At 33.0% G+C, this 17,913-nt stretch overlaps 1 long non-coding RNA gene across 1 annotated transcript; it reads left to right on the forward strand.

Annotated features, from left to right (window-relative positions):
* Positions 1-4,878: 4,878 nt before the first annotated feature.
* LOC140184614 (uncharacterized) lies at positions 4,879-5,354 on the forward strand. Its single transcript, XR_011881714.1, has 3 exons — positions 4,879-4,989; positions 5,063-5,116; positions 5,268-5,354. It is a non-coding gene; the product is annotated as an uncharacterized lncRNA (long non-coding RNA).
* The last annotated feature ends 12,559 nt before the right edge of the window (positions 5,355-17,913 follow it).

Raw genomic sequence — 17,913 nt, forward strand, 5'->3', positions numbered from 1 at the left:
AAGGATCACACTTGTTGTTCTGTGGAATCCTTGGGGAAATTAGCTTCAAAAGAAATGATTCCCACAGATTCACAAGCCTCCTTCTTGCGCACATAAGTTGGAGAGTCTTTCCTATCTCCAACCCAGGAGTCACTTCGATAGCATCTTCATCCTACAGACTTCTGCTGTTATCTCAGTTCTGATTTGCTGTGCCACTGACTTCCCATCAATCACCTTAGCAGAAGCCTCTGCAGTGAATAACCAAATCTGAAATAACAGGCTATAGAATCATACCTCGATCAAACAATTGGAGTGTAGTCTTTGAGACTGACCAGTCTGCACTTCTTTGTTATTCGCCAATATTGTAGTCTTGCCAAAGTTTTTAATGTAGAAAGATCCATCATTGTCCAGCTTTATAATTGCCTGAAAGTTAGCAAGAGAAGAAACATCATTTATATCTCGACATGTCAACTTTTGTATGGCAGAGACTTTACATTGAAGCCAAAACTTTGGTTTTTTTTGGGGGGGTGGGGGAGGCTATAATAGTGATTAATTGTTCTATGTATTTCATAAAGCATATTGACTTGATTAGTATTTCATAAAGCATATTGACTTTGGTTTTTTTTGGGGAGGGGGGGAGAGAGGAAACTAGCCTACCTTAGAAATTGCAACAATTTTATCTGTTCCAGGTGGAGGAGTGCTCAGGAGCTCTTCCAGCTTCAAATCCCCTAACTTTGGCAATTCCATTAAAGAAGACAAAGGAATGTTATGCCAACATTCGACATTGAGTCACTGTATCCTAATGCAGACAAGAAAGAAACATGGACTAAAATGGATATAAAAGTATTATGGTTTGCTAACTTGCATGACGAGACAAACAATGCGATTCATATTACCAAACTCTAAGAGAATTTCTCAATTTTAAGAATCTTCAAAGATGTTTTAGCAATTCCTGATTTGCTCCTTTAGCAACCGTCAATAGTAGCAAAATATGAGTTTTACTTTGATAGTAACGAAGAATATTCTAAGCTAAGTATGTAGACATTTATTCATGTGATTATCATAGGGGGTGTAATATATACAGCAAACTATTAGCCTCTAAAAATGCTTAGAACTTAACACTAGATTAAGAAACACTCATAATTAAAAGCAGAAACTACCTGGTCAGCAATCATTCCAAGTCCCATGCTTTGTATTAAAGACTTTACACCCACGCCATCACCAAGTTTTTGACTAGCTGCTCGGAACTCTTCCATAGATTTCTCCGGGTTTATCATAACTAATTTGCTAATGCAAACACACATAGTACGAACCTAAAATGAGGAGTAGACTATCTATGTCCTTAACAAAATATATGAATGCACCAAAATCGTTCTTGTATCATGAACCAAGTCAAATGTTGCCCTATACAGCAAGATTGTTTTACAATATTTACGCAGCCTTTTAGCCTCTCAGCTCAACAATCTCTATATCACTCTATAAACTTATTTTATTTGCTCTTATATATATATATATATATATATAACAAACTTTTAGAAATAGTAATAATAATCTGTACAACAACAAATCACAGAACAGCAAATCAGACAACAACAAAGTAATTTACTAACTAAATATTAAATTCTAACTAAACTGTAATGAATTAATTCAAAGAACATCAAAATTAGTTTTCTCAAATACCTGGAAACGAAGGAACAGAGGAAGAACGAGAAGGAGAAGAGAAGGGAGTGGGGTTTCTTGCGATTGAGCACCGCGCCTGTCAAGGAGAGCCCCGCGCCCGTCAAGGAGAGCATTGCGATTGAGCGCTGTTGTCGCCGTTAGGAAGGGGAGAAAGGGTCTGTGCGTTATTGCAGTGGCTATGTTAGGGCATGTGGAGAGCAACCCGCCGTCGCCCGTCGAGGATAGCACCGCGCCGTCGCCGTACGTGGAGGAGTGCACCGCGATTGAACGCTGCTGTCGCCGTTAGCAAGGGGAGAAAGGGTGTGTTGTTGCAGTGGCTATATTAGGGATTGTGGAGAGCACCGCGCCGTTGCCCGTTGAGGAGAGCACCGCGCCGTCACCGTGCGTGGAGGAGTGCGCGCGATTGAATGCTGCTGACTTCTATCGCCGTTAGGAAGGGGAAAAAGGGTATGTTGTGTACGTTGTCGCAGGGGAGCAAGGTTAGGGCTTTTGATTGTGTATGTGCGTGAAGTGGAACTACTGAAGCTCTTTTTTCCTTTTTGTGTTTTAAGTTATTTTTTATTGAAAAAATAATTGATGGGAATATGATTAAAAGTTTTTTTTTAATTTTTAACTATAAATAACCTTAGGCAACTTTTTATAAATATTATTTGTTTAATTTTTTTTATATGGGTCTGCTACACATACAAGTCTACAAGCATACAAGTTGGCCCAGCCCAAAGAGAACTCACGCGCATGAAGAGAGATAACATGGCGCGTCAAAATCACGCGCTCAACATTCGAACGGTTACGTATGGCAGACTCTTCCACTTCTTCCACTTCTTCCATTTCTCAAGGCGCTTTGAAAACAAGGAAACCCTCCCATTTTCGAGCGAAAATCAAAGTTCAAAATATAGAAATCATTGTTCGAAAACTCCATCAAAACACCATCAAACTCTCTGTGAAGAAACTGAAGAAAAAACAAAGCAACAATACTCAACGTAAGTCCATCAAAATTCCTGTATATTTTACTTTTCTTCTACGTCGTTCTTCTAGGGTTTACTATTATTCTTGCTTCTTTGTTACAATGTTCTAAGTTCTACGTCGTTCTACGTTGTTGTTCTAAGTTCTCCTGTTATTGTTGTTGATTTTTGGGGGTTTATTCCGTAGATTCGGGGGTGTATACTGCTTAACCTTGTAATGTGGCTTGATATTGAAGCATGGTTGAGTGATATCTGACTAATATCTATACGCATGTATCTGAATAATATCTATGGGTGTATCTCACTGTTATCAATGGGTGTATCTTGCTGATATCTATGGGTGTATCTTACTGTTATCAATGGGTGTATCTTATTGTTATCAATGGGTGTATCTTATTGTTATTAATGGGTGTATCTGAGTCATATATATATGGGTGTATCTTACTGATCTCTTTGGGTGTATTTTTAGTTTCAGAGAAAATGGCAGGAAGAAACCAAACAAAAGACCTTAAGTGTGCCACACATCTCCTGAATGATAAGTTCAGAAACATGACTGAGGAGAAGAAGGCGATTGTGAGGGATCTTGGATTCGGTGGGTTGATGCACATCCCACCACTAAGGGTGGATCACCAACTCTTAAGGGAGCTGGCAAACAACTTCAAACTTAGGGAGAACAGACTGAAGACAGGATATGGTTCTTTTCAAATAACCCCAAAAAAAATAGGTGATGTGCTTGGCATCAATGCAACAGGTAATTAGCTCAAAATTATAGGTGTATATTAAGTTGTTGCTTGGGTGTATATTAAGTTGATGCTTGGGTGTATTTGAACTGACTTGGATACTTTGTTGTCTTCCTTTTTGTAGGAGATCTATTTCCTGAGAAAGTTGACTATAAGAAACTTTCTGATGATGACAAAATAATTTATAGAAGATTCCAGGGTAAGACCCTCAAAAGTCTTACCGATGAAATGATGGAAATCGGCGTTGGCAACGAAGAGGAACGCCTGATGTTCAAGAGGATATTCATCCTCTACATACAGATGGCGTTCCTTTTGCCAACGACGATAAACAAAATATCGCCCGTGCACCTGGCCCCAATTTTTAAGATAGACGGCATATCGGAGAGAAACTGGGGGGGCATGTTTTGACCTTCATGGTCAAGGGCATCACAGACTACCAAGAGAAGAAGAAGAAGGCAATTAATGGCTGCCTCTTCGCCCTGATGATAATCTACTTTCATCTTTCAAAAAACAAAGGCAAGAATAGGACTGAAAGACCACCAAAGCCCTGGATTGCCAACTGGACTAAGGAGCAGTTGGTGGAAAGAATGACTGCAGAAAGAAAGGAATTTTGGTGAGTAATCATAATAAGTTGGTGTATTTTATTTACCCGAATGGTGCTAACTAAAATATCTCATGTTTCAGGGGATTGTGAAGATGGCAGAGACAAGAGAAAAAATGAAAAAAAAAAGAAAAAAAAGAAAAAAACAAGAAATAAAAAAAACAAAAAAAAGGAAGGCGAGCCCAACATCATCTTCGCAGACAGAAACTACTGACAGTGACACTTCTACCTCTGAGTCTGAGGCTCAAGAAGACTCAGAGGATTCGGGAAGAAAACACCCCGGCAAAAAGGGGAAAAAGTAAGTACCATACTTGGGTGTAATTTCTTTTTCGGTTTGGGTGTATTTTGTTTGTCCACGTTGGGTGTATGTAGCTTATTAAGCAGGGTGTGTTTTGTTTGCTGCGTTGGGTGTATATTGTATATTTAGTTGGGTGTATCTCGTGAATTCATTTGGGTGTATTTTTAGTATGTTCTAAATGACAATTGTTTGCCTTCCAGAATGGACTCAAGAAAAAGAAAGCAGAGGCAAGAGGAGTCAGATTTTGATTCAGAATCTGAATCTGAACCAAGTGATGAGTAATGTCCTGAAATTAATACTCCTTTCTTTTGGCTTCATTATAAAGATTTCATGTATTAACTGAAGTGTCTATTATTAACTTATAGGAGCGAAGAATCATCACCTGCGGAGAAGAAGAAGAAAAAGAAAAAAACAAAAACAACTCCAAAAAAGTAAGCAATTCTTTGGATAAAATTCTGTGATAAAATTAATTTTTTATTTCTGATTGGTACTGTTTTTTTTTCCACCCATAACACAACAAAAAAAGAAAAAAGTTGTTGTGGAGGATTCACCTCCTGAAGAAGATCAATACTTTGACGAGTACAGTACCTCCTAAGCTATACTACGGTCTATCATTGTAATTATTTTTGTTAACGTCTTATTTTATGAATGTAGTGAGAGATATGAAATATCAAGTGACGAACTCGATGAATGGCTAAGGGAAAACGTTGATAAATCTGCTGCAGAGGGGTATGTCTTGCTGGGCTGTGTATTTGAGATTTTCGTGTCTTTTGTTTGCTAATAATTGTATCTTGTTTCGCAGGGAGAACCAAGCTGACCTGCGATCGACAGAAGGTCGCTATGTGTCCTCTGAAACGTAAGAAGCTTTATTATTTAATAAAATCTTGTTATCATGATTTGGATGTATTCTGTGAAACAATTTGGGTGTATTTTGTGGATCAAGTTGGGTGTATGTTGTTTACTAAGTTGGATGTATATTTCGTTTGAATAACATGAAATCTGTTTAGACTACCGGCTGTGAACTTGGGAAGTGATGATCCTTCCTCTCAAGGACGCACAGAACAGAGTAGTGTAAACCAGCCGTCACAGAGCATGTAATTTCTCTTTCAAATAACCGTTACTTTTGTTCTTCTAATACCTTCTACTTCTAATTCTGTATATATTTTTTTTAGAAAAAAAAGCCCTTTATTATTTTACTCAAGAAAAAAAAGGCAGCAAAAAAAAGCAAAAACTGCAAGTATGTAAGTTCTCAAAAAATAAAGCCCGTCTTCTTTTTGAATTGTTCGGGTGTATTTTTTGACCTTCTTTGGGTCTATTTTAGGTTGACTCCGACTGATTCGAATATGATGGTTGTTAGGGAACAAACACCGTCGGAAGCGCTTGCAATGTGAGTTTTCCAAGAATATTTCAACCTTATAACCTTATTATTTTCAAATACGTTGTTAACCTTTCATTTTTATTCTTGTTTAGAGTCCCGATCCAGGTTTTTGTGCCGGAATCCCAACAAACAACCACTGACACAGATTTCGAACCAACCCCTATGCTACAGATTGAAGGGACTAGAGAAACGTAAGAAAATAGTATTGGGTGTATATTTATTTAGGGTTCGGGTGTATATTTGCTAACAGTTTGGGTGTACATTGTTCCTGATCAATTTTTTTTTACGCCATGATTAATTTTGTGTAACTGTGCAGCACTCCTGAAACCCCCAAACAACTTAAAGAAACCACACCCATGCTTCCCCCAGCTCCAACTAAAATGTAAGTTCATCAGACTAAAATCAATCTTTGCTTATCATCCGTATATTCTTATTCTTACTCTTATTCTTATACATCATGACGCAGTCATCCAGCCGCAGAAGACGCTGCTGCCCTGTTGATGATGGCACGGACAGCAACCTATGTTCCTAAAACAAATCCAGGAATGCCATCATTCAGCCTTGGATTGACAGATTCAAGCCAGGAGGGGGCGTCAACGCAGGAGACAAAAAGGGAAAAATCTCCAGAAACTGCAAGTATGCTAGAACAATTAGACAGTTTGGTCCGAAAACTAGCAAGCAGTGCGGCAAAGGGAAAAGACGAAAGTCCACAAATTCAGAGGGAGACTGGGGGAGAAAGTTCTGCAAAGTTTGAAACTCCTGGGGGAATAAATCAAATTCCGGATGATATGAAACAAAAGTGCTACATCTGGGGGACGAGACTGAAGGAAGACGCAAATGGCGATACTAACGAGTATGAGGAGATGTGCACTCTGATTGGCCAAGGAGAATACATTTTGATAAGAATGCACCTTGCATCCCTCCAGGCAAAAAGTGATATAGAATCTCAGGTAATTTTAGACTAACATTAATGTTTTTACACCAAAATCAACTGCAATGTTTATTAATTAAAAATTGATTTCGGCATATATTTCTAGATTGTATCTGCCATCTGCCTCATCCTAAACCAGAAAAATGAAAAGAGGTTTCAGGAACAAATATACTGTCTCCCCCCGATATTGTGGTAAGTGTTACTTCTACGAACTTTGGGTGTATTTTCTGCATTGATTTGGGTGTATTTTTTAGGTTAGATTGGGTGTAAGTTGTGTATTTTCAGTATTTCATTTCTTGTTTCGCAATTCTTGCAGAGCATGGCACTTTCGGATCACCCAAGGGGGGAATTCATATCCCCGAAAACGAAAAAGGAATTCAGGGTGGAAGCCTACCCGAGTTTCATTCACTTCATAGATAGAAAAAAATTAAGTTCGCATCCATATGTAAGTTTTCGTTTGCTAAATTTGTTAGTACGCTTATTTACTTATATGCCAAATAAAATAACACACTGTTGAAATGTGGCAATCCTTCAGATTTTTGCTCCTGTTTGCCACTCGGGACATTGATGGTTATGGCTGATAAATACAACAAAGCGGAAATGTCAAATACTTGACCCGCTACACAAAAAAGCTCCAAGCGATGAGAGAAAGGACATTAATAAATTCACTGTAAGTTGCCTCTGTCTTCTTTACTTTAATAGATAGGTCTATTTCGAAGGTTGTGTTGGGTGTATATTCCATATTCAGTTGGGTGTATCCTGTGCATTCATTCGGGTGTATTAATGATTTGTTTTGGTATTTAAGGGATATGTATTTTCAAGATTGATAACATATGCTGGCGGGAAACCTCTGGAGAAAGGCGAGAAGGAGAAGGAAATTAAAGCATCATATGTTAAAATATCAGGACAAAAAACAAGGTATAAATTTGTGACTCTGAACATTAAACTTTCCTAAATGAGATTTGTAATTTATTTTCTTCGTTTTCAGCTATGATTGCGCTATCTACTTTATGAAGTGGCTTGAGTTAATTGAGCCGGAAAACATCAAAAAGGGGAAGTATGAATGGGATAATTGGCCACAGGTAACTGTCTTTAGAACTATATAACTCTGTATTACTTTACTGAATTAATATTGCTGTTTAAACAGAATATACTTTTTAATTGTAGGAGGAGGTCGACCACTATAGAGTAGAGTATGCTTCCCGGATACTATTCAGTGAGATGAATAAACAGAGAGATCGGACAATTAGAGAGAGTAGTGCTATAAGGCTGTCGAAGCCATCCTCTGTATTATTGAGTCCGTTTTGTCAGATTAATTCTGCTGATATAGAAACTGGGTAATCCAACTGCTGGGTAGTTTGTAAATTAAACAAATGATGTAAATATTTGCCAATTATCAACAACTTCTATTCCATGTATATTTTTTCCCATAGTTAAACTATTTGTGCTGGTAAACTATCTGTGATGTATTCAAAAACTGTATTACAGGTGGTAAACGCAAATTATAAATGCAAATTATAAACTGTTACACCCAACGCAAGTCTAATAATACACCCAAGATTGCATAAAATATACACCCAACTGTCTGCACTGTATTCAAAATGTATGAATTACATGTACTAAAATATGAAGAAAAACATCAAATGAAATATACACCCATAACCTGCGAATTTTTACAGCTTTTGTTCTATATGTATCTATATATGTGTCTATATGTAAATTGTGAATTAACAAAAATACACCCAAAAGAAACAGTGCTTTTACACCCATATACTATAAAACTATACACCCAACGAGTTATCCCCTGCTGCTGGTACCCTGAGCTGATAATTCATAACGTGCCCTTGATATTGGTTGGAATTTGAATGCGCCGCTGATGCAGCATCAAACACGTTTATCTAAATATAACACTCACACATTAGTTAAACTATTAACGAGAAAAATAAACTCAATCGCCACAAATTTAAAGAACATTTCCTTGTACCTCGCTTAAAACTTTCGTCTTCTTCTTCTTTGTGGCATTTGCAATCTGTTTGTCCAGCTTTGAACCTAGCCTGTTTTTTGGACGTCCTCTTGTTCGAATCCTTGGCGGGCTTTGAAGCTCGTTAACGGATTCTAAGTTGGCGTCTTCGTGGGATAAAGAAGATCTCCCCTTCCTTTTGGCTTTTAATGATTCCATCTCGGCCATAACGTTATCGTACGCACGGTGCAGAATTACAGTCAGCTCCTCCGATTCGGAGGCAAATTCGCAAATATTTTGGGAATGAAAAACCAATTGGTCGAACCTCTTTCTTCTTGGCTCCATTAGTGGCTCGTCGTGGCTGCTCTTGATGTGTGTGTGTCGCCTCTTTACCTTCTTGCTCCATCGTTCCAGTATATATCTAGGGGACACTTGACTTACTTGTTCGAAGCTTAACACGCTTAGTGCGTGACGGCACAGTATCCCTCTCGACTCGAATAATAAGCATTGGCATTTTACCTCGGCTGCAACTGAGTCGTAGGTAACCGCAAACTTGTTGAATATTGAGCTGGAAACTTGTTCTCCAACTTCGTATATTGAATAGCCTAGAGCGGAATTCTTTAATCTGGTGATGCAATTCGCCTTTCCTCTGAATTGCGCTTGGACTTCCCTAAACTTTGCGTGAGTGTATGCATCTTGAAACTGAGCTTCAATGGAGGATTTGGTTGCACACGGTATGACCGTATGAAAATCTGCAGCATCTGATTCTCTCTCAGCTTGCTCCCTGCTTCTGAGGCAATTATCGTATTGTTTGACGAACTGAATAAGCGAGCTGTTCCGGGTGAGGTACTTGTTAAAAAATGAATGCATGCTCTTGCTCCTTTGTGTGCTTCTCATCCCTGCCCAGAAGTGGTGATCCAGATAGATAGGAACCAATATGTGACGGTCTTCGTACAGATCTGCATAATACACCCAAACACATATTGTAAAATACACCCGAGAGAACATACAATTTACACCTCTGCTGCAGATTTTAAAAACACATTACCTGAAAGCCACTTGTTGTCCGCAAGACCAAAATTCAGCAGAAAATCGTTCCAATTCCTATCGAATGAGTCTTTGCTATGAGAGTTCCAAACAACATGGCTCATTTCTTGTTCGATATCGGCATGTCCCTTGTACCCATTTAATTTGCTTGGAATCTTCTTCATGATGTGCCAAATACACCAGCGGTGAACTGTTGTTGGCATACAGGCCTCTAAAGCCCTTTTTATTGATGCGCACTGATCGGTGAGAAACCCTTTCGGAGCGTTTCCTCCCATGCAACGAAGCCAGGATTGAAATAACCATTTGAATGATTCAATTTCTTCGTTCTTCATCAAAGAGCATCCGAGAAGTGTTGACTGACCGTGGTGATTCACCCCGACAAAAGAACCACAGACCAAATTATACCTGAAACAAATTACCATGGTCCAGAATGCAAAATCATTAGGTACACCCCAACAAATGCTTAGAATACACCCAATGAAACAGCCAATATACACCTCTGCTGCGGATTCGTAAAAATAAATTAATTTAGCATCATAAACAGGGACAATTTGTTACCTGTTTGTATTGTAGGTGGTGTCGAATGAAATGACGTCTCCGAAATACTCAAAGGCGGCTCTGCTTCTTGCATCGGCCCAAAAAGCCAGCTTAATCGATTGATCCTCCTTGAGTTCGAGCTCAAAAAAGAAATTCGGATTCTTCTCTTTCATTCTTAAGAAATATTTCCCGAATTCCTTTGCATCTTCTTGTTCGGAAACATTCCGCACTTCCCTGGTAATGTAATTCCTCACGTCCTTTTCGATAAAATTTAACTCGCGGTGACCCCCGGCAGTGGCAACAAATGATTGGTAGGTTTTGCTTGGTCTGATACTGGCCTCCTCGTTATTCTCTATCGTATGACGAATGGACATGCTTAGTTCCCTGTGCTGTTTGAGCATCTCTGCTTTGCTTGGACAGCAGGGGTGTGAATGATCCAGCACAACCTTTGAAATGATCCAAGCACCGACATCCTTCAATGTGTGTATATAAATTCTTGCAGGACAGTTTAAACCGGCTGTCGGATTGGTCTTCTCAGTCGGAGATATTTTAGATCTCCATTTTCCCTCCCTGCTACATGTAATCAGTTGATTCTTAATCTCGTTTCCCTTCCTATTTGTGCACTGAACTCTTGTAGAGAAACCTGCAGCCTTGGCGTAGTTCCTGTAAAATTTTCCGGCATCTTCAAGGGTGGTAAAGGTCATTCCGACCTTCGGAACAAGCTCGTCATCAACAACCGAGAGAGGCTGCAAAATACACCGTGTCAGAACAGTGAATACACCCATAGATATGATTCAAATACACCCAAACATGTCTAATATGATACACCCGAACCGCAACAACTCAACTACAGAATGACCTTTAAAGCCATAAAATGTAAATACACAGGCTGCAGAATACACCATGTCAAACACTAAAAAAACACCCAATCATGTCTAATATAATACACCTGAACAACAACAACAACTCAATTAAAAATAACAAAAAACCAGTAAAGTGTAGATACACCCACACTTCTAGCTAAAATACACCCAAAGAAGAATTGATCTACACCCGAGCGTCTGCTATAAATTCCAGGTAATTAATCACAAATAATACATTGAATCGACAGATTCATGTTAACATGTTACTTTCACTGTCAATGTTCAGCAATTTTTAAACTACACAATGCTATACAAATTACTGAAAGAAAAATCATACTAATCCTATGTAAATCAAACCTCAGGAAATTCGTTAAATTCAAATTCACAATCCACTTCGCCTGGATTCAGCTGACAATCAGAGGTCGAATGATCCATTATCTTCAAAACGAGTTCAAACTTTGATTTCAGAAAATAACAAATCAAAATAGAAAACGAAAGTCGAGTTGCAGAGAGAGAAAAAGGTAACGTAAACGAAGAACATACCAGTGAGAAAAGAACGATGGAGAAGAAGGAGGGAAGACGCGCGAGAAGAAGAACAACCAAATCTCAAAAAATCGAAAACGAAAAAGGAAACAAATATTTTAAATTTGGTAGTTAGATGTACGCGGGATGTTATATAGCGCGTGTAATCAACGTACGTGGAGCAGCGCGTATTTGTTTAATGAACTTGTAAAGCATACAAGCCCTAATGGCTTGTATGCAGAGCTTTTCCGTTTTTTATAACTCTTATAAAATATTGTATTTTTATTTAAAAATGTTGTCTTAAAGTTTTTATTTTGTAACATTTTATAAATATTGCTTTAGATATTAAAGACAACTCTTTTTATGGGTGGCAAAAAATTTTGTTATCTTTGCCTTACTCAAAGGCAACTTATCAAAAATGTTGTCTTTGCTTATCTAAGGCAACTTTTGTTAAATGTTGCTTCGAATAAGGGTTACCTTAGGCCAAAAATGTTGTAGTGTTAAATTAAACTAAAAGTAATAGAACTAAAACAAAAGCTGGTTCAAGAACCTGTAATAAAAAATACAGAAACATGAGAAAGACACAATAGCGACGGCGATGGAACGAGGCAGCGACAGCGTTGGTTCAAGAACTTGAGGTAGCGATGGTGATGGAACCCCTGACGGTGACAGTGATATTATAAGGGAGAGGAGAGGGAGAACCACGGCGAGAGAAGCGGAGAGAGGAGAGGGTGAAGTGTGGGGGAAAGGGTTTTTGAATTCGAATTTCATTCAACTTTACTATCGAATTTATCGCCAGATAAATCCAATGGTAAGGTGCTAGTCATTGTCCAACACTACTACATTTCACTAATTCATATTACCGTCGGAAATTTTTTATGGTAAATCCAACGATAAAACTGGCACATATATAATAAACTTGTACGTCCCTTTTTACTGTCGGAATTAGTATCAGATTATGAAATCCGATGATAAATTTATTTGGGGATGGGTTTTTACTCGTAACCATTGAAAATTTTGCTGCTAAATCTTCTGGTAACCTCCCTTATTAAATTTATCGGTAAATTAGATGGTACTCTATTTTTCTTGTAATTTATAGAATTTTGTATTACTAGTATAATTTTTCTTTTAAATTTATTTAATTTTCTATTTTTTTTACTAACAGTAATATAATATCAGTTTGTCACAGTAAGAAAATTATAACGTTTGCGTAAGCATTTTCATTGCAAAATTATTTATAGAGTTGACAATAAGATAACATTGTAATAATAATTTTAAAACTTTAAAAACTTAATTAATGAATAAAGAGATACTTTAATTTATTCCATTTAAAAATTATTTCAATTACATTTATAATAAATATGTTTTATTTCTTTAACCATTTATCACATTATCATCCTCAATTCTTAATCCATAATATATTAAACCACCTTCAAGCTATTTTCTAAAACTAACAAAAATACATTAAAATCATGAGTGGTCCAGTGTTGTAATTAATGTCTTTAATGACACCGTTACAAAAAGAATCCATGCATGTATAACAACACATGGAGATGATGTAGATAAAAATGAGATGGATATATGAAGCAGCAGCAAGTGCCATTGTGAAAAGCTTCAAGAAGAAGAGAATGAGAGAGAACCTTGACATATTTGAATGGGAACTGAGCCAAGAGGAATCAGACAAGATCAGCAAGATTCCACAGAGCCGGCTCTATAAGGCAGAATTTTATGTATCTGAGAACGGTGTTTACAAGTCCTTGGAAGAGTTCTAGGATGGGGACCCTTAAACAGCGACTCTTGTTTTAAATGTTTAAGTACAGTGCTTTCTGTGTCTTTTTCAACGTGTCTCGCTAGAATTTTGTTACATTCAAAACATAATATGTGGTTGTAAACTATGTTAGAATTTATGATTATTGTAATTCGAATGCCATTTAAATAAAGACGCTTAAAACATCTTTTTTTAGATGTTTTTATGTTATATTTTAATTGATTTTTTATAATTTATTCCGTGTTTTTCATTATATATTATTAAATTCCTTAAAAAATGTTCTTTGCAAAAACAATAAAAAATATTTAATTTGAACTAAAACAAAAAACGTAATAGATTAACTATTAAATTTTTTTGAAAGATTATTTACATAAAAGAATATATCACATTCATCAATATATATATATATATATATAAAATTTTTATAAATAAAAAATAATTAATTTTTATTCGTATAATATATAAAATAATTACTATATTATTATTATATTATAGACTAAAATTTACTAATTTAATTTTTATTTATTTTTAATATAAGCATTAAAAATAAATAATTTTTTTATAACAAGATGTAATGTAACAAAAAATATATAATATTAATTAGTTTTTAAAAAATTTTGAAAAGATGTTTTTTTTAATAAAGTGTTATTAAAAAATTAACATTATAAAAACTAATTTCAACCAATATGATATAATAGGTTATTAAATATATTTAATACAAAATACATTGAATATAAATTTTTATTGAGTTTAAATTTTAAATAATTTTTAATTGAATTTCAAATATTTTATTTTAAAGAGTTAGAATATTTTAACATCATTTTTTTCGTATCTTTTTAATTGAGTCTTTGATTTTTTTTAAATTAAAAACCTTATTTATAATTAAGAGTAATATTTTAACACCACCAATTGGTCACACATATAAAAATACAAGAACAATTATATTGTCATAATTATAATCTAACTTTATAAGCAATACAATACAATAAAACTATATATAAGTAATATAACTAAATTTTATCTATATCTATAATCACATTTCATAAATAATATAATTAAATTATATTTATATTTATAATTAAAATATGAATAAAAATATAAAAAATTATCAGAATGGTTAATTTTTTTTCGTTCATAATTTTTTTATTATTTTTGTTGTGAAAAGTTTAATTATTTTAATAATTAATTATTTTTTAAAAAGATAATTGAATAACACAAAAAGGTCTTATTAAGAGTAATTTATTTATATATGATTAAAAAATAGTTGAATAATTATATACGGTAAAAAATTAATATTATTAAAAAATAAAAATAAAATTTATTTTAAAATTAAAAATAAATTTTATTTAAAAATAAAATTAAAAATCATGGTTTTTTTCCTTTTTCCAAAATTTATGTACGAGTAATTCTATAAATATTTTATGATGAATAAAAATATTAAACTCGTACTAAAATTTATTCTAATAAAATTTATTTTTATTCTACTAAATGTTAAATAAACTGTTGAAAAGAATTTTGTTTCCTCCATTAGAGAAGAATGATAAATTTCCATACTTCTATTATGTTATGGCAATAATTTGGCCTGTTATTTTTTAATGTACATAATAATAATAATAATAATAATAATAATAATAATAATAATAATAATAATAATAATAATAAACAAGTATATCACGATAAAAAAGGAAGCACGTCACCAAATAATTTATCATCCAAATTATATATGAATCAAATTGATAATATGAGGGCTAACACTACAAAAATCGATAACAAGGTTAGGAACTTACAAAACCTTTCTTAAGATCATAGAAAAAAAACGTTTACATTTGTGTGATATATAAAACAATTATCATATTATTATTATGATTACATTATATATATATGAGTAAAAAAAGTCCAACTGTTTTAAATTAAAATTTTCTTTTAATATCTGATTAAATGTTCTTGTATTTAGTACTTTTTTTTGCACTTCTTCTTAGTTAAAAATATAATCATTATAATTTTTTAGTTATTATTGCTAGGGGTGTTTACAGATGGGATATGGCTGAAATTTCGATCCAATCCGCACTAAACTCATTAGATCAAATTTGATATTCGCACTTTTTATATTTGGATCAGATATCAAATATATCCATAAAATAAAAAATATTAAAAAAATTTATTTTTATAAAAAAAGTCAATAACTTTTTTTGTTTACTTTTTTAAACATATTTACTTCTATTTGATTAAAGTGTGAATCCGATTCGATCCAATCCGATCATCTTACAGATCAGATCATATCCTCAAATTACAGATCAGATACGGATAAATACTGTGGATTTATATGGATATGATCTAATCTATGAACACCCCTAACTACCATTAAAACAACTTAATTGTCAACAAAGAGATAATACTTATTGGTCTCTAAAATTATGTTCGTATTTCAATTCATAGTTGTAAAAATCAAACTGGATCGGCTGATTTGACCGGAAAATTAGTGAACCGGACTAGTCCGGTTCGATTTACTCTTTAGACCGTTTAAGAAATAAAATTGGTGTGAACCAGTAAGAACCGGTCTAACAGAACTGGTCTGCTTGAAAATTTTTTTAAAATATCTCCACAAGATCTCGAACCAAGAACCTTGGAGCAAAAGCAACCTCTACTTGCCACTTAGCCATTGCACTTCTAAGTACTATATTTGACAAATACTAATTATATGGTATACATAAATATCTAATTTAATTTAATTTTTTTTCTATTTTTAAAATTAATTATATTTTAATTATATACCATTATTAATATAAATATAAATTTCACTAAAAATTTATTAATTTACTTGATCTATTTTATTGTTAGTATTGTGATTAAGGTTATTTATTTTGATGTTAGTGTTAAAATCTATTGATATTATAGTTAGATGATAGGCTTTGTGAATTAATTATTTTTTATTGTGTCAAAATAAGATACTATTGTAGTATTAAAATTTTATGGTTTTTTTATATTAGTTATTTTTAGAAGTTGAGACTTGATTCTTCATAAAATGTTAATGAAGATATGTATTTCAAATTTAATTTTAATTTTAAGTTTTTAACTATTTTATATTTTATATTTACGTGAGACCGGTTTTATCGGTTCAACCAGTGATTTAACAGTTGAACCAATAAACCAGTGAACCAGTAGCTTGACCGATTCGATCACTGGTTCGGTTCTAACAACTATGTTTCAATATAATTTCAAAAATTTCGATTTACTCAATTTAGTCTCCCAACTTAATAGTTATGACTCACATTGGTTCCTAATCTTATTTTTGTCACTGTCTCACAAAATCGTTAACGACATGCTAAGATGGACTAACGAGTGCTACATTATACATTCTAGCGACTATTTGATATGACAATTGAAATTTTTTTTACCTTTTTTTTCAACTAAACACTTAAAACCCTAATATGAGTCACGGATACCTAAGTTAAAAAAATCAAACTAAGTAAATTGAAACTTTAAAAATCAGATTAAAGCTCGAATATAACTTCAAAATAGAACTTTAACTTGTGTAGTAATTAATTTAAATGAGAATCAAATAAATCAAAATTCAACATAATTTTTATCAATATTTTCAAATTCAAAATTTCTATACCAAAATTAACTAGGATTTTTCTTTAAATTAAAAATTTAATGAAATAGTGACTTTAGTTATCTTAACCAATGTCCTAATTAATTACTTTTATGTCTTAAAAAAACTGTATATGAAAAGAAAATAATTAATTTATCTACTTTAATAAATAGTTATTTTACTGAAATGAAAGAAACTATTTTTTTAGAATTTTTTAAGAACTAATTAATATTATATATATTTTGTTACACTACATTTAGTTATAAAAATTTTATTTATTTCTAATGCTTATATTAAAAATAAAAAAATTAAATTAGTAAATCTTAATTTATAATATAATAATATAGTAATTATTTTATATATTCTACGAATATAAATTAATTATTTTTTTATTTATAAAAATTTTAAGAGGCTTGAGCTTGTTATATATATATATATATATATATATATATATATATATATATATATTTGATGAATGTGATATATTTTTTTATGTAAATAATCTTTTAAAAAAAATCTAATAGTTAATCTATTATTTTTTTGTTTTAGTCCAAATTAAATATTTTTTATTGTTTTTAGAAAAATTTTTTTTGAAGAATTTAATAATATATGATGAAAAACACCGACTAAATGATACAAAAATCAATTAAAACACAACATAAAAATATCTTAAAAAAAAGACGTTTTTGACGTTTTTATGTTAGAACCCTCCTTGTAATTCATGTGAATCGACTATGTATGCATATAAATGTGTTGAACTTGAATGTTTGGTTTTGAAAGTCAAACCAGTCGTTTATAATATAATCAAATAATATATTTATATAAAATATTTTTTTTAAAAGAATTATTATTTTAAATTAATTAACAGTTAAAACATCATATCAGTTCGACTAATTAATTAGTTTTTTAATTAAACTTTTTAATTTTTTAATTAATTTATTGTCAAATCAATTTTTTATTTGAATCGGACTCATCTGATGGTTGATTTTTTATTTTCAAAATCATAGTTGAATGATCTATTTTATTAGTTGAAAATTGTTGCTTATTTTCAAAAT

The sequence above is a fragment of the Arachis hypogaea genome, chromosome 5, assembly GCF_003086295.3.
Source record: "Arachis hypogaea cultivar Tifrunner chromosome 5, arahy.Tifrunner.gnm2.J5K5, whole genome shotgun sequence".
In the NCBI taxonomy this organism is placed as follows: domain Eukaryota; kingdom Viridiplantae; phylum Streptophyta; class Magnoliopsida; order Fabales; family Fabaceae; genus Arachis; species Arachis hypogaea.